The sequence below is a fragment of the Gymnogyps californianus genome, chromosome 4 (assembly GCF_018139145.2).
Source record: "Gymnogyps californianus isolate 813 chromosome 4, ASM1813914v2, whole genome shotgun sequence".
Classification (NCBI taxonomy): domain Eukaryota; kingdom Metazoa; phylum Chordata; class Aves; order Accipitriformes; family Cathartidae; genus Gymnogyps; species Gymnogyps californianus.
Genome location: NC_059474.1, coordinates 36,205,025 through 36,214,972, shown reverse-complemented (window position 1 = coordinate 36,214,972; position 9,948 = coordinate 36,205,025). Strand labels below are relative to the sequence as shown.

The 9,948-nt window shown below is 38.6% G+C and overlaps 1 pseudogene; it reads left to right on the top strand.

Annotated features, from left to right (window-relative positions):
* Positions 1 to 9,340: 9,340 nt before the first annotated feature.
* LOC127015440 (histone H2B 1/2/3/4/6-like) lies at positions 9,341 to 9,725 on the top strand (annotated as a pseudogene).
* The last annotated feature ends 223 nt before the right edge of the window (positions 9,726 to 9,948 follow it).

Below are 9,948 nucleotides of genomic sequence, written 5' to 3'. Positions count from 1 at the left end.
GATCTTGTTTATTTAGCCCTTTATGAAGGTTTCTCTCAAGAAATTAGTTTAACTCACATGCAAGAGTCTGCAAAAGAAAAAGAGAAAGAATCTGAGCTGCTGGCTGATGTTTTTGTTCTAGGAACATTTGAGCTATTTTCAGCAGCAATGGGCTTGCCTACAATCAAAATGAAAATGCAATACAGAATAACCAGCCTCCCAACCCAAGCTAAAAAAAAATATATAAAAAAAATCAGGAAATCCATAGCAAAAAACTTTGTTCATTGTCCAAATTTTTATTTAAAGAAACAGAAAGAGCAGGGAACAACCACTGTGGATGATGAACGAAAATGCTGTTAAAAATAAAAATCTGAGACCTTGAAGACTGTAGCTCAGGAAATGAACCACCATGGATTTTTTTTTTTTATGTGAAAGACACATTTTGAGTTTGGTCATCTCTGCAGATGCTTTGCCTTGTTTACACAAGGGCTCATCTGAGATGGAATTACTTCTATTTGCATTTAAGTGCATCATATCTGGCTGGTATACACAACTGAAGACAGGCCAAATCAATTTACCAAGATTGAAGCCAGTAGTTTGTTTCTAGTTTGCATCTTAAGTTTTCAGTTTCACCACCAGTGCTGTTTTGGAAGCTCAGTGACCTGAAGCTGCTGGCACTCCATTTTTTCTACCAGGGCCATTCAGTGACATGATAAAGATCTCCCTGACCTCTTCTGTCACATCCCCAACCAGCCAGCTTACCCTCCCCATAATGTAAAAATACTGGGAAACTTAAAAGTACAAATACAAATTAATGACTATAGGAAAAGACCCCAAAACATCTTGATAGGTACATAAAAGCTAATTATTTTGAAGTTTCAGATAACACAGGTTAACTAAGTCAGTGGAAAACTACCATTGTTATTTAACTTTTTGCAGCTTCTTTTGGTACAGGAAGAAGCTTCCAAGATATCCCTCTATGTAGCTCAGCAATTCTGACAGACACAACTTTGCTTCACCAGAACAACTTTTTATACATGTCCACACTGTTAGGCACTGCCACTGAAAAACTTGTTACTTTTATTCAAGGAAATGTTTATGAGATCTGACATTACTCTCTACTCAAAACCTAAAACAGGCTGGTGTGGTAAAATTACAAAATGTTTCAATATCTATTAAATTTCCAATCAAGTCTACTTAAGCACACTCATTTGAAAATGTTTTAGAATGCCATGGGTCACCTTAATTTCTGATTTATTTGTGAACAGTAACTATTTGAAAGTTATACTGACACATGAAACAGGATGCCAGACATACAGGCTATTTAGTAAACTATTAAAACAGTAAAGCAATGCTCATTGTTCGAAACAAACACAAAAAGCATATTTGTTCCTAAAAACTCATATAAAAATCATTAGCTATAATACATTTATAACAATAATGAAAAAGTTGCCGAGTGTGAAAATATAGCACAAATTCTTTCTGGATTAGCTCAGAAGCATCCCTTCCATCTGATCCCAACTATTTTTAGTGTCACTGTAGTTAAAAGCAGCTACAACAAAAAATAACCCCACAAACTCTAAATACCAACCCGTTAAATTAATCATTATTGCTGCTTCACTCCAAATAGCTAGTTTAGGACTATTATTTTACCACAAAACTAGTTCACGGAAGTTAAAAAGCTCAGTTTATATTTAACTTGAGATCCACGAACAAAGAGATTTAAGGACTCCAATAGCTTAAATTTCAGACAATGTGCAAATTATAGCCAGCTTGAGAGCTGTAATGGTCAGGTGGAACATGCAGTATAGTTTGTACATAAATACAAGTCCTGTATGTACCAGACCACTAGTGTCAGATGCTACATTACCTTAGTATCCATAATGCTTTCATCTGGTGGTTACAAGCTAAATCAACAAATATTTGTATGCCAAATACTAATATTACACAAATATGAAAATAGAAGAATGCATTAAAATAATTATTAGCAGTATCAATTTACTATTGAAGTAATACAACACACAATGCTTTGCAGTGCAGCATTTTTCTGAAGCATTTTCTCAGAAGACAGATTTACCATTAGCTGATTTACCATCAGCGCTTAATCCATTTTGATACCTTGTTTCTTTACACACTCTCTGCAACTGTTTTTGTGTAAATAACAATTTACCTATTAGTATTTACAGCATTTACTAAACGTGACAAAAGCACTGTTTTGGTATATACTGAGATGTGCTTTAACTACTGGGTATAAATCGGATGATCTTTATCTACAGGGAACATTAGATGCCATAAATATCATATATACCATCTAGGTCTCAAAGATAAATATATCTGTATGTTTATTAGTAAAACAGACAAATATGTCACTACTACCAAGATTATCATCTTATGCTTTTCAGAGACTGATAATAAACATATCTCCCATTTTGTGGCTATCAGCAATACTAAAATCAAGCATATAATTTCTTTTCTGGCACAGTGCAGTGCGATTTAATCAATGGTTGGTATTAAGCAATTCAGAAATGACCAAGAAGCATACAGTTCACACTGCTGTACTTGGTGCAAGTCTCCGAGAGCTCCATGACCAGATGCTACAGGACAGAGTTCTGATAAACCAGAAGAGAGAATCTTGATAGATGAGGGATACAGAAAATTGTTCAACATGTTGATCGGCAAAAGAGCTGCATACCTGCTCCACTGCACAGATTCATATAAAGGAAATTTTGACTTTTCTAGACCTAACCTTTCAAACACAGTTGACTCACTGAAGCTTCACACGGAATGGCTGAAGAAGAATCCTCCTTTAGAGAGGTCTCCCTGTGTACATTTCAAGATATGTAGATGAACACTGTATAACCAGGTGTAATGACTTTTTTCTTTGTATTATTCTATACATGTTTCTATTCAGATCTTTTAATGTAGTGGAATACCTTCTAGTAACATGATAACGTGTCTAAATTAATTGCATGTTACCTGCCCCAGGAAGAAACAAAGAGTATGGGTAAGATTTTTTTCATTTTTTATTTTTTCCAAATAACCATGTTTCTTGAATTTGAACTGAACTATAACAGATAACATTAAATGCATTTAACATTAGAGAATGCAAGCACAATGCATGCGCTGTGCATTTGCAGAAGTCTCTTAAGAGAGCTCATTCATAGAACTGACCATTTCAATCTCTGAAAAGAGTATTTCCCAGATTACAGGGGGCGGGGGGGGGTGTGGAATCTACAAAAGGACAGGAGAGAAGCTATCAACCACATGCTTTGTCCCGGACTTCAGCTCATCTTGCAAATGTCTTAGACACATATGATCCTGAAGGATCTTACAAATAAGAATGAACCTTTTTTCAATGTCTCAGGTGTCCTTTCAGTAGCTTCCGCTGCTGAAAAGCAACGGAGCTATGAAGAAGTGTGGCCATTCTCCTGGACAGGATGGAATACCTAGTTACACATAGATCATATAAACCATTACTTGTGGTTGTTCCTACATAAAGTAAAATAAACAAAAAATTGCATGGACACATGTGTTAACTGAACCTACTGCCAGGGATGCCTGTCTTTAGACAATTGCATCATATGCCTATAATGCCAAAGGATGAAAATAGATGCGAAAAGATTAATCTCCAGTGCCATCAGTTTAATTTCTAAAGTTCAGCTAGATGTTAGTATTTTAGGTTTGGCATCATTAGACGAGTTGTAAATCGGCCTTCACCTATGCTCAGTATGAACATGCTCAGGAATGAAAGGGTGACAATGGCCACAAGCTGATCAGAACACATACCTGAACAGTCAGTTTCTTGAGAATTGGTTTGAGGTTCATTTCTTTGATAGAAACAGTCAACACCTCACTTTGAACATTTCTGCTCTATTTCACTCATATCTGACACAAGATATTTACAACTACCAGAAAACTACTAAAAAGTTATTTATTGATGGTCAGTTTATACTTTTTCTCCTACTTAATATATTAGGATCAATCATTATGTGTTAGCATAGGAAACCTGGTATAAATCTCCCACCAATGAGAGCTTCATTTTTAGATATAAACTTCTTTAGAAAATAATAATAAAAAATTACATCAGCTCCTTTCTCCTTGTGCTGGTTTTGGCCGGGATAGAGTTAATTTTCTTCATAGTAGCTAGTATGGGGCTATGTTTTGGATTTGTGCTGGATACAGTGTTGATAATACAGGGATGTTTTTGTTATTGCTGAGCAGTGCTTACACAGAGTCAAGGCCTTTGCTGCCTCTCACCCCACCCCACCAGCAAGGAGGCTGGGGGTGCACAAGAAGTTGGGAGGGGACACAGCCGGGACAGCTGACCCCAACTGACCAAAGGGATATTCCAGACCATATGACGTCATGCTCAGCATACAAAGCTGGGGGAAGAAGAAGGAAGGGGAGGACGTTCGGAGTGATGGCATTTGTCTTCCCAAGTCACCGTTACGTGTGATGGAGCCCTGCTTTCCTGGAGATGGCCGAACACCTGCCTGCCGATGGGAAGTGGTGAATGAATTCCTTGTTTTGCTTTGCTTGCGTGCACAGCGCTTGCTTTCCCTATTAAACTGTCTTTATCTCAACCCACGAGTTTTCTCACTTTCACTCTTCTGATTCTCTCCTCCACCCCACCGAGGAGGAGTGAGTGAGCGAGTCAGCTGGGCCTAAACCATGACAGTCCTACTCCAAAATTTCTAGGGCCTCACTAACCATAAAAGCTTCTTAAATTCTCACTAGGGCAAATCTATGCACTTATCAAAAGTCACGATAAACTTCCATGAAGTACAATAATCAAGACTTTACTGACGATTAAGAGGCAAGAAATTTTTAGGTAGGAAAGTACCGCAGACAGCTTTCTTCTATCTTAACAGTTCTTGCCCTCCCCCCTATCGTTAAATGCACTTGGCATTCTAGCCAGGTTACTTCTAAATACATCTTGATGCCCTATGTCATCATGCATGCCTCAGCCTCACGTAGTGGCAGTAGCTTAAGAATTGTCATATTAGAATGACAGCACATATAACAATGACTACAAATACACATGAAGTTTTCTTTAGTTGGATATGTATAAAAAGGTACTTTGGAATTTTTCTAGACCGTCATATGAAAAAGAACTCCAGAAAAACCTTCAACATTAAAAAACCCACATAAACAACAAATCCTGAATTTCAATCTCTACTACAGTTTCATTAGAGCTATACATTGAAAAAGGTGGATCATCTATTGAATAATAAATTGGCTCAAGCTTTTAGAACATAGGATTCAACACTGCAGGAAAGAACATGTAAGCAGCCAAGTTACTGTGATAGTTACATCTGACAATTTTTCCTAACCCTAAAGAAAATACGTTACCTCAATGAACTACACATGGTGATTATGTTAAAATACTTTAAAAATTCTCCCAGAGTGGCTACAAAGCAGTCGTCTTCTTACATACATATCTGTCCCAGCACACATGGCAATAGAATCTTTAGTCAAGACATTTCAAGAAGTGGGAAATTATCTACACCCCTCAGGGACAATGAATTGCAACCTGTGTGAACAGTACTGAAGTGACATACGCAGCATTTATCACTGTTTTGTGGCTTCATAATCCCCATACTGAAGCTCTGGCTAGAGAACGCTCCTCTTTAACAAAACTTTCAAAGGAGAGTGAAGTTTGTTGAAGTCCACACAATGGAATTCTACTTTTTTTTTTTATTGCTCTGTTAGCACATTGGTTTCCCGCATAAGCAATTCTGTTCTCCAGTATCTCAGTATATCCCAAAATAGCTCTCCACATTAAAAAAAGCAGAGTGCTCCACCCCACCTAAAGAGGTTTTTTCCATCATTTCTTTCAAACAATTAATGGTAGATGGCCAACCTCACTAATATCATTAGGTAATAAAGTTATTAAACTTTTCTCTCCAGATTTGGTATAAGAGTGTTTCATCCCTATATAACTTGTTAGAAAAACTTGGAAACTGGGAAGGAAGACCAAAAAGAGGAAGCTTGGAATTGTGGGTCTTTTTGACTTGTGTTCCTCAGAAAGCACTCAAGAGCCAGCCAAGAGTTATCAAGCAGTCTCTGATCCACCAGAGCATCCAAGAAGCCTTCTGAATTTGTTACAGAAGTGTTTTACTGATAACTCACACACTTCAAAGACATGGATCAAGACATCAAGTACAAAGAATCATGCTCTCACTTCATTAACACCAACTGATGTTTGTGCAAAATGGCAGATGTTCGATGAAGAGTTGCCTCTGCTGTTGTTCTCTAGAACAGCAGATCTGCGTTCTCTTTAAAAGACACCATCTGTCTTTAGCTATATTCAGTTCTCATTTTTTACTTTGGAATTTGTTAAGTTTGCCACCCACCCCCCACCCCCCCCGATTATAATAAAATTTTGTCTGGCGATAGAAAAAAAAATGATGACTGAAACCCCTAGCCAGATTTTAGTGAAAGACGTTTTGTAAGTAAGCAGCTCTGCCACCACAATAAGTTGAGTTTACCATACAACTTAAAATTTGCTTTTCAGGAATCTTGATATATCTGAGAACTTTTACAAAAGCTACAAAGTATCACTGACTGTCTTTATGGTTAGATGTTTCTGAAGATGTAGCAGGTTTTGATACAGAGTCAGCATCTACAAATTTGTTACCTTCTTTATGCTTCTTTGAGATCTAATATACTAAAACAAAAACAACGTAAGATGCTTATCAAGTTAATACATCTCTGGAAAATTAATCTGTTTTCTAAATAGAAGCTGGAAAGACAGCTAGTACCAGATTTTCTGCCAGTCACCTTTGGCAAAACTGGATTGAATTTTATTGCTGCAGATTTAGTTTGATATCTAAGGACTCAAAAACAATGTTTTGTCAGTCATTGAAATGGTTATGTTTAATAACAGCATTATATAATACAGAATCCTTTAAAAATTACAATACCTTTAACTGAGCACCAAATAAATACATTAAAACATGAGACTCAAGCCTGAAGTGAAATCCCATGCATTTAAAAAACCCCAACTATTAAAAGCATGTTATCTAAATATTTAGAGCCTCTTGGTCATCTATTGTAACCAATTCCAATACTTATGTCAATTTCGTATAACTGGCAAACCATATAACTGCTGTCCTAATGATGTGAAAAGCGACTACAGTCACTGCAGCTATCACTATGAAACTGGACCAAGAGAATGATACGCCTACTAAAAGCACTATTTTTCTAGTAAAACTAGCTTTCTCTGTTCCAAGAGTAAACAGTTAAAAACGTATGGGGAAATAAATATGAAAAGGCCTTTTCAGGAAATGGAGAACAGAAGCTTATTGTTTATCGCACTCTTGATACACACTGCTAGTCCATTGTTACAAGAACCTTGTACAAGGTTATTTGTCTTTCAGACTCATTTTCTGCTAGAATGTGTTCAACTACTGGACAAGATTGTGGGGTTTTTTTTGGGAGGGTGCTGGGGGTGTTAGGGAGCAGGGTTTCCCTAAAGGCCTAAACCTCAGACACATAAACAAGCTAGGACTCTAAACCGGCTATGCTCACTGTGACTTGCCAACTCAAATGACTAAGTTTGTTGAACTAGCTGCTCAAAAGGATTTTTGAGCCCAAATCCAAAGTGACAATCTTTAAAATACCCATTTTACATATACCCAAATTCCTAAGCGTCTATATATCTTTTAACAGTAAAGTTCCCAGTTACCTAAAATTCTCCTGCTGGACCAAGCAAGCGGTGTCTCACCTTGATGAAACCACTTTGGTGACAACTGTCATGTACAAACTTGTGTTCTATCAACCTTGTGTCTGAGGCACAAACATCCATAAGATGTTCTCAGGTTATTTTCACTCTTCGTAAAAAAACATGGAAGATGTTACCCCACCACATTTTAGTTTTTTAAAAAACACTGTACTGATGGTCATTAAAACATCTGCCACAGATACTGAAAACTTGGATTAAATTTCCAGAAGGATTTAGTCACCTCTCCTACCTCGCTGACACAGAATACTAAGCATCAAGCTACTGTCTGGTCTTTTGAGGACACTGGCCCATCTTTCATAGAGTACAGACTTCATGTGGCTCACAGAGCAAGAGCCTTGCTCTCTCTCTTTAGCTTAATAAAGAGAATTTACCTAGGAGGAAGGAATTTGAGTGACTGCCTCTCCCCCAGTTACTCTGAAATATTAACACCCGAACAATATACTCTGAAATATTAACACCTTCCAACAGTTGGCCATGGATAAGACTGTGCCCCCTTCTCAAGGGAGAATTGCCATCACTAGGCTCTGAGACCATTCATGCTCCTGTGCACAGCTGCCGCTCTCAGTCTCAAGCTAGCTGGTCCATGCAAAGCAAAACAAATTCACAGAAGAAACCCAAGTCCCAGTTCCCTCCTTTCACTTCACAAAGATTTATGTTACAGAGCACACAAGGCCTAATGCCATTCTGCTCTTTCTTAAACCACCAGATTATGGCCAGGCCAGCTTTACACCTCCGCATTCTGTATTGAGTTTCTATTCCAATTACCACGACTAAATCCACAAAGGAATTTAGGCTTCTCAATAATTAACACAGTGGTGTTCAGCCAATTTGCTAAGCTGCCAATTTAGTAACAAAAACAATAGGGGACCTATATGAAAAACAGTCCTTAGGTTTACCAATCAAGTAATTTTAACATTTTCTGCTACTCGTAGCATAGAGGGTAGGGGACAGCAGACCTACCGCAACTGAAGCTTTCAGGCACTGAACCCCAGGGTAAAGGGAATGATACTTGTCAACTCATCTGAGTACAAAACCTCTCACCAGAAGTCAAATAACAGGTAAAAGCGGTGTAGAGAACCATCTTTCCTTAAATGTTCCTTTAGTCAGTTTATCCATTTTGCTACTATAATCCACCTAACTGAAAACACAACCTAAAGACATAAGCAACTGTGCAAAGCTTTGAAGGCTTCTAGCTATGGGTAGATAACACTTCAGCATTTTAGAATACAAGCTAATACTGGCAGAGTCTGATACTTTTCTGGTATCTTTTTTTTTCCTCAGGAGGCAATTGAAAGGCAATATCTGGTTTTCAGCAAGACCCAACATTTGCATTTGGGTTTCCTACCTCTAATTGCAACATAGGATATTAACATAATAAAAACAGCTAAAGTCAGCCAAAGCTCATTGAGATACAATTGCTTCAGCAAACTCTCAGTTTGCTGCTCACAGTTTCACACAATCATGACAGTTATCAGCCCTTCAGGCTGAAAAGAAGGTAGTTATTTCAAGAGCCCAGGTACATGCCACTAGTGGACTCAAGTCATTTGCAGCTAACACTGCCTCCGCCTTTGCCCACCTTCATGTTGCTTATTGGTGACAAAAGGTGTTGCCAAAATGCCTGAGCCTACCAAGCCAGCTCCTGCTCCCAACAAGAACTCCAAGAATGCTGTCACCAAAACCTGAGAGAAGGGCTACAAGCAACGTAAGAATAGCAGAAAGGAGAGTTACTGCGTCCATCAGTACAAGATGCTGAAGCAGATCCATCGTGAGACTGGTATCCTAACCAAGGCCATGGGCATCATGAACGTCTTTGTCAGTGACATTACTGAATGTATCACTGGAAAAGCATGTCATCTGGCACATCACAAGGAATGCTTGACCATCAGTTCCTGAGAGGTGAAGTCTGCCACGCACTAGGAGCTGCCCAGAGAGCTGCCCAAGCATGCCACGCCCAAGGGCATCAAGGCTGTCACACAAATACAGCAGCTCCAAGATCTAAAGTGTGCTTTTGCCCAAGGACTTGGGGGTACTGGCGGATGAAAAACTGGACATGAGCTGGCAATGTGCACTTGCAGTCCAGAAAGCAAACCGTATCCTGGGCTGCATCAAAAGAAGCACGGCCAGCAGGTCAAGGGAGGTGATTCTGTCCCTCTGCTCTGCTGAGACACCACCTGGAGTAGTGTTCAGCTCTGGAGTGCTCAGCACAGGAAAGACATGGACTT